This window comes from Pinus tabuliformis, chromosome 1_1 (genome assembly GCF_031772625.1).
Source record: "Pinus tabuliformis cultivar Carrire ecotype Pingquan chromosome 1_1, CPIR1, whole genome shotgun sequence".
Classification (NCBI taxonomy): domain Eukaryota; kingdom Viridiplantae; phylum Streptophyta; class Pinopsida; order Pinales; family Pinaceae; genus Pinus; species Pinus tabuliformis.
The window spans coordinates 958,321,280-958,337,574 of NC_142297.1; positions in this window are offsets into that span (position 1 = coordinate 958,321,280).

Below are 16,295 nucleotides of genomic sequence, written 5' to 3' on the forward strand. Positions count from 1 at the left end.
ATCTGCACATGTACCCATTTGATAAAAAATAGGCTTGAACAATCCATGCAAGACATCACTATGACTCAGACAACTGTTGGAAGACCAGCTCTTTGACATCCTTATGGTGGTTGATAGTAGCGAACTGATGCCAAGCTCGGTAGTCCACGATGGTGTCCGTGTACTCTAAGGTGACATCTTTCTGGAAATGAACTCTTGCCTCCATAACATCCAAGTACACTACTTGGGCTCCTCTGTCCAACTCGTTTGATAGCATGTGCATCATTTTCTTGAGTGCAACTGGACCAGCAACATACTTGTGCATGGTGTCTGTACTAATCATCAAGTCTGGGCTAGTGGCTATGCGCATCAACTTTTCAAAGTACAAGTCAAGCTCCATTCGGACCTGTGCCTTTATCTTCGCCTAGGTGAGTGTCCCAATACATGGGATCACATGTGCGCGCACAACAACATCCATACTCCTGAATACCTGTGCATGGGAAGCCTGCAGACTAGTGATGAGCTGTGGGAGATCTGCAAAGTTCCAGATCTGAGTCCGGATACGAGCCATCAGCTTGACCGCTCTGGGATTCATCATCTTAGGCAAGTGTAGCATGGCTCCCTTGTATCTCATTTTCAATGTTTGCATGTAATCAACAACAACATGCATGTTTGACAAGATACGTACTCTTCTAGCACATTGTCGCTGCCAACCTTTGAGATGGACAACTACCTTATGCATGGTACCAAACTTGGAATACAACACCCGCATGACTATGTCAAGGGACAATACTTCATCCAGTATTACCTTCTTCAACTTTGCTCAGGTGGATGTTGTAACCAATTCTCCTCCATGCTTGGCTGTCCGTAGCTCCTTAGCCATTCACTCATTTTCAGCTATCAGGAAGCGAACACTCGAGATAGTGGCTTCGGCATATGCTCTGGTAGCATCGACCAATACTGTCAGATGTTTATGCAAGTTAGACATGATCACTCATTTCTCAAATTGCGTAGGAGATGTATGATCATCCAGAGTCAACACTCTGCGAGATTGCATAACTCTATGTTGGGACTCAATGGATGAGATGTTGTTCATCTCCTCCTCCAGATTGTCTCTAAGGATCTCAGTGTCTCCTTGGTTTCCTGGGGCTTCCTCCTCTTGTAGATGTGGTGGAGTTGGTGGGTCAACCTCTTGGTGATGAGGCATGAGGTCGATATCTTACTCTAACTCTTGTTGCTCCATATCTGTATCCATCTGTTCAAGTGCTTGCTCTATCTCCCGAGCGAAGTCTTGCTCCTGCGATTGTTCACCCTGTCTGCTTGGCGCAAACTATTTTGATTGGTCTACTACTTGTACAAATGCAGCTTCATTTCTCTATACATGTTGTGCCCCCTACTATACCTATTCCTACTATGCTTCCTTCAAATGTCTACACAGCTACTATTCCTTCTAGAGTTGCTCCTTCAACTCATGAAACTCCTCTGTTTCCTCCATTCTCCATTTTTCTCTCTGCCTTTGCACTTTCCTCTTGTTGCATTGTTGCCTCTTTACCTCTATTGCCAAAGCTTCTTTCTACACAAGTGGGTCTGCTTAGAACTTTCACCTTTGTTCCTCCTCCATGCTATTGAAAATCTTCCTCTTACCCTTGTCACGCATTGGTATGTTTACCTCTGCTGCTGCTCTCTGGGATGCTGCTTCATGCTACTTTGTTAACCATTCCACAGCGATGTCGACTGTTCATTGGGCCTGGAGAAGCTATAACAATATCTACATGGGTCTTCCCCTACCCAATGACATGCCCCATGGATCCAAGTAAACTGTACTCTCGTGCAGTGGTCTTTCACAAGACAATGCGGGTCATATGGATTGTAACTTCAGGCGTCGAATGTATATTTATTCATCTCCTCTACTTTGACATCCACATGCTTGAAAGTTTGTATCTCGTATAACCCAATCCGTAATGGAAGAGCAGGCCAAGGTGCCTTCTTCTTCTAGTGTAGCCTAGCTGACAATCCTGTCGAGATGTGATATGATACTTCCTCCATGATGAGTTTGTCCAGGGAAAAATTTTGTAGAACATGCGGAGGCTTCTCCGCAGTATACATCCGTATGAAGGTGCTAGACGGTGAGGCATACCAATCTACTATATCAATCAGTGCCTCCATTGAGGCTTTTGACCTGTAGGGTGGATCATGTTCAAATATCATCTTGTACACCGGGGTGACAAAATGATCAGACAACTATATGATAACTCCTCTGAAGCTGCATTTAGACAACATCTTACAATAAGTGTTCACAGAGGTCTCCACCTATGTCCATGCCCACTTCAAGCTCGGGAACTCCTGATGGGCACATATTTAATCCAATATGTAAGTGGACATGTAGATTTCTGCTTGTTGACCTTTGGGTGGTTCTCGAGCTCTTGTTACCTATTCCTTCAACCGGTGAGCCAACATGTCAAACCAGTTGCATGCTTTTCCTTCTCTGGCCAGTTGGTCCAACGTGATCACCCAACTTTGTGGGAAGGTCTTTGTGCTTTCTTGGCCATATAGACGACATGAAAAAATGACCAAGTATTGATACGCCTTCCATAGTATCTTCATCTTGTAGACCTAGTTGGGTGTCATCTTGAATTTAACCATCTCCTTCACCCAGTTCTTCAATATATCTCTAAAGTTGGCATTGTTGTTGAGTAAGATGAAGGGTGTCTCCATGGTGATCACGGGCTCCGACATCTAATACATTTGTTCATATTCCTGTGTCGTGAAGGTAGCAATATCTGTCCCATTGACACTACGCAATGTCATCATCTCGAGGTCAATGTGCGAGATGATCCAATGTATCATGTCCGCACATGGGAGCATGGGATACATGCATGCAATCCGGTACAAACCAAATTGTGGATGTTCACATAGACTTGGCGGTCTTTGAGGTCTTCCCCAAATGTGCCTTCAAATGCATCATTGACCACTTGCCATTTTAGCTTGATATCGTTGTCTACAATCAACTTGGTATCTTCATAGATCGGCAAACTTGTAGACACTCACTCAACTGCTACTCTAGTTGCACTTCCGTCGGTGTCCTTTGATCCTTCTCTCTTGGAGGCCATTGATCTTGAACTTCTGAGAGGCAGACAAACACCTATTAGATCTGGAGACATAGCGACATGCATGGCAAGAAATCTATTAGCTAAAACCAAAGAAAACCTAAGAAACGACATGCAACATACCTGGGGATTGATTAGAAAGGATTGCGCAATTTTTCTTGGGGGGTTGGGAGACTGGCTTCCAAAACTACACAAAAGGTATTCTGGGCTATCTAGAGGCTGGCTAGCTGTTGGAATTGCGCAATGTGCAATCTAGACTAGCTTGTTGGTTGCTGGGATTGCGTAATGCACAATTCTAGTTGGTAATGGTTGCAGGCCTAGTGACTGCATTGTGAAATTTCCTGGGCCAGCAGTCACTGCCCCTCAGAATTGTGCAATGCAAGACTGGAGGATATTCATTGGACAGAAATGCATATTTTCTGAGAGGAAGGCAGAGCCTTCCCTCTCAGGATTGTGCAATGTTGTCTTAGTGAGGCAGAGTTCAGGCCAAGGCTACCTAGACTTGCCGATGGGAAACTGAAAGCAAATGTGAAAGTGAATGCATGGTGATACTGAGTGTAAGAAGGAGTGAATGATCATGCATGAAAAAAATGAATGAAAGATTCAGAAAATGGAACAACATGCATGTGGGTGAAGTGAGTGACCTAATCGACGACCATTCGTGCAAAATAGTTTCATGCATGTGACAACAGTGAGATGCTAACGAAAACTGATACGATGCTAGTACAAGCTAATATTCATGCAAACGACAACATGAGTTCACATGAATCAAGCAAACAACACTCACACAAGGAAAAACACAAATTTCACAGAAATGTTGTAAAAGACAAGTTAAGAGGACTTACCTGTGAATAGCTGAGCTATTTGTATCGAAGTCTCCCGGATGTGTTGTGGGATGTTAGAGCTCCAATATCGATGTGAATAAGTGAGCCCTGAAGCATCAAATAAATAAGTTTGAGGCTCATGCCGTGCATGCCACAAATCTAGGAAAAAGTGACGCCTGGAGGAAAGATTCTAAAACGATATTTGCATGTAACCTCCAACTACTAAAAATAGATCTCTAAAATCTAGGGATTCTTTTTGCATGTTTATTTTTTCTTTTCGAGAAAAAGCATCCCATGCATGTAATTCATGTTTTCTTGGTCCTAGGTGGGATCAATCTAATGGCACATGCAACAACCTACTTAGTTGAGGGGAAAATTTGTGCATTTCTGGGAGGGAGATGGGTTGGCTGCCCAGAAGGATTGCACAATTTCTGGGATGAGCAACTGATTGCTGCCTAGAATTGTGCAATTTCTAGGCTGAGCAGTCCTGACGGGCTGGATTGCATAGATTTTTTGGTGAAGCTTGCTAGGTAGATTTGCGCAATTCTGGAGGCCAACAAGCTTCCAGATAGGATTGGGCAATTTCTGGAGGGAAGGATGGTTCCCCTCTAGAATTGCATAATTTCTTGAGGGAGCTGGTCAGCCTGCAACTAGACCAAGTCTAGAGAAAGCCACTGAAGCTTTAAGTATTTGACAAGGAAATACATGTTGCTAAGGATGGTTGGTAGGGAGGCTCCAAAATGAAGCTAAGGAAAAATTTTGGAGGGTGGTTGTAGCCGCTACAACACTTGGTGACATACTGCTAGAACTCCAGCTCTTTAAGTGGACCTTGTTCATGAAAATCAAGTCTAACACCTCTAGAAGTATTGTTCAGTTCTTAGTTCATCTTGGTTTCCACACTTGCTAGATTGTAAGATGTAGCACCTACCCAAATCTTGGTCGATTGAAACACATTCCAAGCCAACACAGTTGTTCAATTGGGGTTGAGGGGTATATTGGTGCACAAGCAATATATTCGTCACAATCTTAGTTTCATATCTGGTGTGCTCCACTGCCAACAAGCCTAGACAGTACCTCGATGGAGTTACATAGGAACACATGCATCGCTCCATTGCCCACGAGCTTAGTCAGTACCCCGGTGGAGTTACTTGCATCACCTCTCTGCGCAGGAAGCCTTTTTCTTCTTTTGCCTTATTCATTTTCCATTTTGAAAATTTTCACTTTTCATTTATTTCATTTTCATAATTGTGCATGGCACTTATTCATTTTGGAGGCGGAAGAGGGATCCTGACTTATTGAGAGTAAATGAGGTTGTTCCTTCAAAGAAGTTGTTTATCATATACCTCTAATGTGCCTGTTAAGGTTTTCCCCCTCACCTTACTCTACTTGATTGAGCTGACAAGGATTAACCCAAAAACAACCGACTAGAGTAGGTGACACTAGTTAGCATGCAAGCGTTGTGTTTTCACCAAGGTTCACTTTAAACAGTACGTATTTTCCATCGACGTATATTTGACTGAAGATAACAAGTTCTTACATAAGAGAGTAGACAACAGATAACCAAATGTTGATAGTTGTACAAGTCCTCTTGTAATTTATCCAACTTGTTTTAGGAGTCACACATGGTTTCATGTGAAACTAACCTACGAGCGCGAAACAAGCAAACAAACAGAAAACAAAGTAGAAGCATAAGTAAGTGTGAAAGCAAAGTGAAAATAAAACAAGCAAGTAGACAAACAAATATGTGAAGTAAGTAAGAAAAAATCATGCAAGAAGACAACCAAAATAAAACACTACACCTACTCCTAAGCTAATGGTGACCTACTCCTAAGCTAATGGTGCATGGGCCTGATCATGTGAAGTAATACTTCCAATGCAACCACCGGCACATTGGTTGACCCATGTTGGTGAAGGCATGGTCCATGAGAAGCCCGGTTGTGCGAACCAAAAAACAAGAAAGATACAACAATGAAGACAAACACACTCCACATTTCAATGTGTCCACAGAACATAAGTGAGTGCAAGTGCATGACATGCAGTCCCTGGACTTATCACTGTGTTGTGCGACATTACATGAAGCTATGAAGCATATGCATACTCTTGACTGTGACATGCAAGCAAATGAAAGAAACAAAGACAACTTGCATCGTGCACATGTGCTTGCAATGTAATATTCCTCCAATGCATGAGCGATGGGATCGTGCAGTTCGAGCGGAGGAAGTATGATCTCTGTGTGAGTTTGATCTTCAATGTGTATAGATGAGTGATGAGGAGCCTTGGGTGTTTGAAAAATTTCCTGATCGGAAGTGAAACCAACCTTAGGACAGTGAGGACCTTACATAACCATCATCTCAGACTGAAGTGCCTTGACAGTCTGGGAGGTTTCGACTTCGTTGACATATAGATCATCATAAACCACTGGCTTCGAAAAATTAACTGCGATAGAATCATCATTATGATCAAATATGAGAGAAAATAGATCACGACAGCTGCAATCATTAAAATCAATGATTTCATAGGCATCCTCATGATCTAATGAATCAAACAGAGGAGTAGATGAGAAGTGGACAAATTTGCCCTATGCATTTCTAGAAAAGGTAGATGAAAAGTCAAGTGGATTTTCAATGAACAACTTATCCTCTCCGTTGTCAGATGATGGACTGACATCCATTGTGGCCTGCGAGTGATCAACGATGGAGATACAGATGCAAAATCACGAATGGCAGGTTCACCAAAGAGGTCAGGGAAGAACAGAGGAGGCTCTGACAAAATGGAGTCATCCTTTGCCGAGTTTTCATGCTCAAGCTCCCTATCATACTCTTCATGAATGAAAGTGTATGTTGGTTGTGCAACACCAACTTTTTCAAAGGCATGATCCTTGTTCACAACAAGTGTAGAGTCCGGAATAGAAGAATACAAGATAGTATCATTCGGAGGATCATCCGATTACGAAGATGGAGGTTGTGGTACGAAATGCTTGTGAGAACTCGGTGGAATCACAACCAAATATGCACGAAAATTAAGTGAAGTGATGTTGAGAAGATGTGATAGTTGAACATATGTGTGTGTTTGTTTTCCCGCATCACTCTGCAATGGTGGAGCTATTTGATGAGGGCTCAGGGGACAGTCACTTGTGACAGTGACCGTGTCCATCTGTGATTGCGTAGCTCCATCACTGAAGTATGCTGAGTGAGACTTGGGCTCATATTTCTCCTTGGGATGGACTAATTTGTTTAGAAAATACTTGAATCTATCCCAAAGATAAGGAAATTTCATCTAGCTTTTCGGACCTTCAAACTGCAAAAAACGAAAGCGCTGCCAAAAATCCATAGGTAATTCATGCAGGGCCTTCCATTGCTGTAATAGTTTTTGGTCAAGATGTTTTGGATCAAAATGATGGAAAGTATCTTCAATGAGATCACAAAAATACTCAAGTGAATTCACGCTATCAGCCAAAAGGCTGCAGAGCCACCATAGTGGGGATTCACGAAGTGTGTATGCAAGCAGCAAACTGGCCTGTTTGTCATAACATCCATCTTCCTTGTCAAGCATGGAAAGGAATTCATGTAAGAAAACATGCCAGGCCACTTCGCCTTCACCATCATACGTGTATTGAGACGAGAGATAAAAAAATTTCCTCATGATGTGAAGAGGTTCGGCATGCAAAAAACATCATGGAGGGTTGAGTGTGCAAGACTCCATGATATATGTGCAAATGTTCAAAACAGGAGAGAGGACACAGCTTGTCATCTGGCCCTCCTTCTAGCACCAAAAAGGTTGACGGTGCTAGACCCGCCAACATGTCAAGGGATCTCCCCGATAAGAAGTCCCAATTAGACCTCAAACCGTTTGGTGTAGGAGTCCCAGCAGTGGATTGTATGGTATCACCTTGACTGCGGTTTCACACAGATGCAAGTAAGATGTCCCTATTGGTAGCAAGGGTGTGATAGCCATGACAAGTCAAGGAAGGTGCATGAGCGGTTCTAACACATAAAAAGTGGGGTAAGTGTGCCCCTTGGAAACTTGTAATAGTACTCGACTTGAAATGTAACACACAATCAAAGATGAATCACTAGCTGGAAAGCAAGTTAGCAAGCAATCCAAAGTGATTTTTAAACCAACACGTCTGCAACAAGATTCATACAATTGCATACAAAATTGTTCATACACAAATGTGTAAGTTAAATAATGCACATCGCTAAAGCAACCAGAATAGTCCAACTACAATAACAACATATGAATGAAAACGTGATAGTTCTGTTATATTAAGAAGTGTAAGTTCTGGCCATACAATACATCCATGTCCAACCACTAGCCCCGATAGCAGGACACTATAGCCACAACGCTCTGCTCCTCCAAAGGGATATACTAGCTCTGCACAGTGGAGAAGCCAAGGCTCGTTATAATACTATCCAAGCTTTCTCTAAGATACTCCTATTGGAAGCTTTACTAACCAAAAGCCTATACAATGAGTTATGAGGGACTATATATATAAAAAAGGGTGGGGTGGCCCTTGACATTCCCCTTTGTGATAGTTCATCTACCCTCATGACCCTTCATCTACTCTATGACTATTACATCCAACTTTCGACACTTGAAATTACGCTTGATAAGATATTACATACAATTTGCACATGTAACCATGTGAGACAAAATAGGATTTAGAAATCCATGCAAGAAATCACTATGACTCAGATAACTATTGCAAGACTAGCTCTTCGACATCCTCATGGTGGTTGACAGTGGTGAACTAATGCCAAGCTTAGTAATCCGTAATGGTGCCCGTGTATGCTACGGTGACATATTTTTGGAAATAAAGTCTTGCCTCCATAGTATTTGGATACACTGCTCGGGCTCCTCTGTCTAACTCGTCTGATAGCATGTGCATCATTGTCTTGAGTGCGGCTAAACCAACAACATACTTGTGCATGGCTTCTACACTAATCACCAAGTCTGGGTTGGTGGTTATGCGCATCAACTCGTCAAAGTACGAGTCAAGCTCCAATCAGACCTGTGCCATTTTCTCCACATGGGTGAGTGTCCCAATAGATGGGATTGCATGGATGCACACAAAAATATCCATACTCCTGAATACCCATGCATGGGAAGCCTGTAGACTAGTTATGAGCTGCGGGAGATCTTCATAGATCTGGATCTGACTCCAGATACGTGACTTCAGCTCAACTGCTTTGGGATTCATCATCTTAGGCAAGTGTAGCAAGACTCCCTTGTATCTCATTATCCATGTTTGCATGTAATCAACAACAGCATGCACGTTCGACAAGATATATGATCTTCTAGCGCATCACTACTACCAATCGTTGAGATGGACAACTGCCTTATGCACGGTTCCAAACTTGGAATACAATGATAACATGACTATGTTAAGGGACAATACTTCATCTAGTATTGCCTTCTTCAACTTTTCTCAAGTGGATGTTGTAACAAACTCCCCTCCCTGCTTGGCTATCTATAGCTCCTTAGCCATTCACTCGTTCTCAGCTATCAGGAAGCGAACACTTGAGCTAGTGGCTTCAACATATGCTCTGGTAGCATTGGGCAATGCTACTGGATGTTTGTGTACGTTAGAAATGATCACTCATTCCTCAAACTACTCAGGATATATATGATCATTTAGAGTCAACACTCTGCGATATTTCACAACTCCATGTTGGGACTCATCAAATGAGATTTTGTGCATCTCCTACTCTGGATTGTCTCCAAGGATCTCAGTGTCTCTTTGGTCTCTTGGGACTTGCTCCTCTTTTGGATGCAGGGAAGATGGTGGGTTGACCTCTTGGTGATGAGGCACAAGGTCGATATCTTTCTCTAACTCCTATTGCTCCATATCCATATCCATCTGTTCAAGTGATTTCTCTATCTTCTGAGTGAAGTCCTACTCCTGTGACTATTCACCCTCTCTGCTTGGCGCCAACTTTTGTGATGAGTCGACTACTTGTACAGACATAATTTCATCTGTCTATACATGTTGTGCCCCCTGCTATACCTGTTCCTACTGTGCTTCCTCCTCCTGTCTTTGCAAATCCTCTTCCTTCCAGAGTTTCTTCTTCAACTCATGCAACTCCTTCTTTGTTTGCTCCATTCTCCATTTTTCTCTATGACTTTGTGCATTCCTCTTGTTGGCTTGTTTCCTCTTCACCTCTACTGCCAAAGATTCTTTCTGCACAATTGTGTCTGCTTGGAACTTGCAACTTTGTTCCTCCTCCATGCTGTTGAAAATATTCCTCTTGCCCTTGTCGTGCACTGGTATGTTTACCTTTGCTTCTGATGCTACTACTCTCTAGGATGCTGCTTCATGATTCTTTGTTAACCATTCCACAACAATGCCGACTGGTTCATTGGGCCTTGAGAAGCTGTAACAATATCTCCATGGGTCTTCCTCCACCCAATGACATGCCCCGTGGATCCAAGTAAACTATATTCTCATGCAGTGGTCTTTCACAAGACAATGCGGGTCATACAGATTGTAACTTCAGGCATAAAATGGATATTTCTTCATCTCCTCTGCTTCGACATCTACATGCTTGAAATTATGTATCTTGTATAACTTGATCCACAATGGAAGAGCGGAGCAAGGTGCCTTCTTCTTCTAGTGTAGCCTAGCTAGAAATCCTACCGAGATGTGATATGATACTTCCTGCATGATGAGTTTGTCCAAGGCAAACTTCGGTAGAACATGTGGAGGCTTCTCCACGCTATACATCCGTATGAAGGTGTCAAACGGTGAGGCATACCAATCTGCTATATCAATCAGTGCCTCCATTGCTGCCTTCGACATGCAAGGTGGATCCTATTCAAATATCATCTTGTACACTGGGGTGACAAAATGATCGGACAACTATGTGATAACTCCTTTGAAGCTGCATTCGGACAACATCTTACAATAAGTGTTCACAGAGGTCTCCACTGATGTCCATGCCCACTTCAAGCCCAGGAACTCCTGACGGGCACAGATTGCATCCAAGATGTAAGCAGACATGTAGATTTCTGCTTGCTGACCTTTGGGTAGCTTTCAAGCTCTTGTTACTTGTTCCTTCAGCCGGTGCCAATATGTCAGACAAGTTGCATGCTTTGCCTTCTCTAGTTAGTTTGTCCAATGCGATCACCTAACTCTGTGGGAAGGTCTTTGTGCTTTATTGACCATACAAATGAAATGAAAAATGACAAAGTATTGATACACCTTCCGCAGTATCTTCGTCTTGTAGACCTGGTAAGCTGCCATCCTAAATTTAGTTAGCTCCTTCACCCAGTTCTTCAAGATATCTCTAGGGTCGACATTGCTACTGGATAAGCTTAAGGGTGTATCCATGGTGATCACAAGCTTCGAAATCTAATACATCTGTTCATAATATTGTGCCTTGAAGGTAGAAATCTCTATCCCACTGACACTTCTCAATGTCATCATCTCGGGGTCAGTGTGAGAGATGATCCAATGTATCATGTCTGTGCATGGGAGCATGGGATACCTGCATGAAATTTGGTACAAGTTGTACTTGTGGATGTTCACATGGAATTGGTGTTCTTCGAGGTCTTCCCCAAATGTGACTGCAAATGCATCATTGACCTCTTGCCATTTTCGCTTGATATGCTCATCTACAATCAGCATGGTATCTTCATAGATCTGCAAACTTGTAGACACTCGCTCAACTGCTGCTCCAGTTGCACTTTCGTTAGTGTATTTTGATCCGGATCTCTTAGAGGCTATTGATCCTAAACTACCGAGAGGTGGACAAACACCTGCTAGATCTGGAGACATAGTGACATGCATGGCCAGAAATCTGTCAGCTAAAACCAAAGCAAACTTGAGGAATGACAAGCAACATACCTCGGGATTGACTAAAAAGGATTGCACAATTTTTCTTAGCAGGCTGGGAGACTCGTTGCCAAAACTGTGAAAAAGGTAGTCTGGGCTATCTAGGGGTTGGTTGGTTGTTCGAATTGGGAAATGCGCAATCCAGATTGGCTTGCTAGCTGCTGGGATTACGCAATGCACAATTATGGTTGGCAATGGTTGCAGGCCCAATGATTGCATTGCACAATTTTCTAGGCCAACAGTCACTGCCCCTTAGAATTGAGAAATGCAAGGTTGGAGGATAGTCAATGGGCATAAATGTGCATTTTATGAGAGGAAGGTAGAGCCTTCCTTCTCAAGATTGTGCAATGTTGTCTTGGTGAGGCAGAGTTCGGGCCAAGGCTGCCCAGACCTGTCGATGGGCAACTGAAAGCAAATGTGAAAGTGAATGCATGACGATATTGAGTGTAAGAAGGAGTGAATGATCATGCATGCAAAGAGTGAATGAAAGAGTAATAAAATGGAACAACATGCATTTGGGTGAAGCGATTCGGTGAATCGACGACCGTTCGTGCAAAACAGTTTCATGCATGCTATAGTAGTGAGATGCTAACAAAAACTGAAACATTGTTAGTAAAAGCTAATATGCATGCAAATGGCAGCAAGAATTCACATAAATCAAGAAAATAAAACTCACATAACGGAAAACACAAAAAGTGACAAAAATGTTGGAAAATACAAGTTAAGAGGACCTACCCGTGAATAGTTGAGCCGGATGTGTCAAAGACTCCTGGATGTGTTGTGGGATGTCAGAGATCCAAGATCGATGTGAATAAGTGAGCTTTGAAGCGTTGAATAAATAAGTTTGAGGTTCATGATGCGCATGCCACAAATATAGGAAAAAATGACACTTGAAGGAAAGATTCTAAAACGATATTTGCATGTAACCTCCAGCTGCTAAAAATAGCTCCCTAAAATCTAGGGATGCTTTTTCTATTTCGGGAAAAAGTAGCCATGCATGCAAGTCAATTTTTTTCGGTCCCGGGTGGAATCGGTCAACCCAATGGCACATGCAACAGGCTGCTCAGCTGAGGGGAAAATTTGTGCATTTCTGGGAGAGAGCTGGGCTGGCTGCCCAAAAGGATTGCGCAATTTCTGGGATGAGAAAGTGACTGCTACCCAGAATTGCGTAGTTTCTAGGCTGAGCAATCCTGTTGGGCTAGATTGCATAGATTTTCTGGTGAATCTTGATAGGAATATCTTGTGCAATTCTGGAGCCCAACAAGCTGTGAGACATGATTGCACAATTTCTAGAGGGAAGGTTGGTTCCCCTCTAGAATTGCACAATTTCTTAAGGGAGTTGCTCAGCATGCAGCTGGACCAAGTCTGAAGAAACAACCTGTAAGGGGGAGGCAACAAGTTATCATGCCTAGGATAGCAATCTACTGGAAAGCCACTGAAGCTTGTGTATTTGACAAGGCAAGACATGCTACTAAGGATGGTTGGTAGGGAGGCTCCAAAACGAAGCTATGGAAAAATTTAGGAGGGTAGTTGTAGCCACTACAACAGGTCCCACATCCATGAAAACCTTCATATTTCTAAAAGATAAAACTTCAAAGCACATTACTGAAAGAATCTTAAAGCCATTCTCAGAATGGTATGACAATGAGTTTAGGGAAAGGAAAAAATGACCAAGTAAATCATAATGTAATATTAACTTTAATACTACAGGCATAGCCGCTGCTTTCAACAGTCATCTATATCCTCGAGAGGGATGCCTTTCAACCCAATGAAATGCTTGTGTTCCATATATTAGATATAGATTCAAAGTCATTTAAAATCACTTACTTTGATTTAGAAATTAACTAAAGGTTAATGTCCTAGCTTGGTAACTAGTTAACAATAGTGCCATTCACAATAACTAACAAGAATGAACAAGCTAGCTTGTGATGAGACCTCTTGTTTTCTAGATTTTCAATTGAAATCCTTTACCTTGGCTTGGTGACCAGTATTGGTAATGTCATTCTCATTAGGACCCATGATCATCATAAGTCGCCTCGTAATGAGACCTCCTATTCGTCAATTAATCCTTTTTATAAACTTTGATTATCATTAACCTTAGATAGGTTACTTAGTAGGTGGGGATACAAATATGCTCCTTAAGAGCACAAGATGGAGTGAATTTTTTTTAATAACTAATCTTTACTAGTTGGTCTTGCTACCCTAAAAACTCATTTTAAAGAAAGCATCTCAGATAATGACTAAAAGATTCCTTGAGTTAATCATGTTATGGTTCTCATGAGAGATAATCAAGGCCCTTTATAGGAGTGGTCCACCATAGGAGGCTTTTCATCAATACCTTTGAAGAGAAACTTGAAAATATTTCTTAGATAACAACTTGATCAAGTGACTAGGTTAGGGTTAGGGTTTTGGGTTTATAAATGGAAAGTATTAAGCATAACAATGACAAGTCCCCTTGACTGACTCAATGAATAACCAAACAATTATGAAGAGGAACCAACCCATCAATTATAGTTACTTTACAAAATAATGAGGCATTAAGAGTGAATTTCTTCTGATAAGACTTACCACAAGAGTGCATAATAACATAAATTTCAATAGTTGTTCCTTAGGGAATTGCAGTGTTGTTGTGATAATTTTATTTTAGATGGCATGTCTATTCATTGCTCTTATATTACCCTACCCTAATTTAGAGAGAAGAATTTCTCCTTCAAGTGTAGGAGTACTTCCAATGTAGCCATGTGGGTAAAATAATGCTAAATATACTCACACTCTGTTTTAAATAATAAACTTCAACACATACTAGAGTATGAGAAACCAACTACTTTATTTGATATGGTATCAAGAGTTGTCAAATAATGAGGGAATAAGGTGATCCAATGACTTTTAGAAAACTAGGCTTCAATAAGATGTACATATTCATGATTCTCAAACTCATACAAGTATTCCACAGTTTGATAATCACTCTCTCGGAGGCATAAGGGATCCTGTGAAAGACAAGAAATAAAATCATCAACTTAGGCTCTAGTGTTTGTTCCTCAGATTGATGAGGATGGTTAAGGGAAATTCTAGGGTTTTTGAGCTTCAAGAAAAATTTTAGAACAAGTTCCAATCACATATTTTTCCTCTAATTGTATTTGAATTAAGACTTTTTCTTGGGGTAAATGTTTTGTAGTGATAGTGAAAATTTTTGAATTTACTCCTTTCCCTGATTAAGAGGATCGGACATTGCATTCAATATGGGAGTCAACGGGAATAATAGGTGTTCTAAATTGTTGTTAAACCTCCTTGTTTGGATTAGGGTTTGGGCTATGGTTTGGGTTAATCTTTAGATTTGGATTAGGATTTGGGTTAGGGTTTAGTATAGGGTTTGGAATAGGGTTTGGTCTAGAGTTTGGATTAGGGTATGGGCTAGGGTGTAGAAATTTTGAATAATTTAACACATATTCAACAGAGATTATCCTGATCATGTACTATTGCGGAATACATACACAATACATAAGCTCCTCTACGTTGATCATCAATATAGCAGCATCAATAACAATAAAACATCAAGAGCATTCACACATTAACACAGTATGTAACCCGGGGAAAGCATCTTGCTAAAAACCCCAACTATCTGTATATTAATGATTGAGACCATGTAACATTACAAAGTACAATGCTTATCACAAGCAATCCAGTACCAGCTCCACCTGTTACACACAATACAGCTCAGATCTGATTTCCAAATCTATTCCACTGCTTGCCTGCCTCCACTACTCAATACCTGCTCAAGAACTGATGAGAATGGCTTACCAAACTCGTATTTCACCTCAAAATAATCACTCACACTTTGTTGGACGTGAGAAAAGGCTACAATACTGGGAAAATACGTGAGCAAACTCATTGGCATACTCAATCCCTTGATTGTGCAAGATCTGGTGCACAACTATAGTCACAACTGATAGCAATCTGATTCTCTAACACCTGTCCCTGCTGAACTGAACATGCACTGACATGCAACTGAGTTAACTGATGTATTCTATAGTTGTATTATGAGTTAATAATTAGTTTAACAACTCATCATTAGTCTATTTGCAGTTAGACTAACTACAACTAGTTTAACCAAGTCAAACTGAACACAACTCCATCAACTCCACAATCAACTCCACCAAACTCAACTGATTGAGTTCTAACTGAAGTCATGCATGCAACAACTCAACTGACTCATAAGAAAAGCATATTTCCTTCTGACAGCTGCATGTGCCACCTCTGTAGCTCAAACTGAAGTGCTCCAAGAGAATAATATCAAGTTTATAGTCCAAATATTATTATGAGACAATAATATTTGAATTTTCTATTTTTGACAACCAGTCTAAAAATAGACTTTGATCACTCACACTGTGATCACTCACACTTTGATAAAAAATAGAAGTCCATCTATTTTTCCCAACTTGACCAATCATCCATAAACAGCAACCTACAATCCATAGACATGATCCATATGTCTAAAAATAGACATAGTCTAAAAATAGACTTGTGCCAAAATAGCCTGCGGGCCCACTTAGT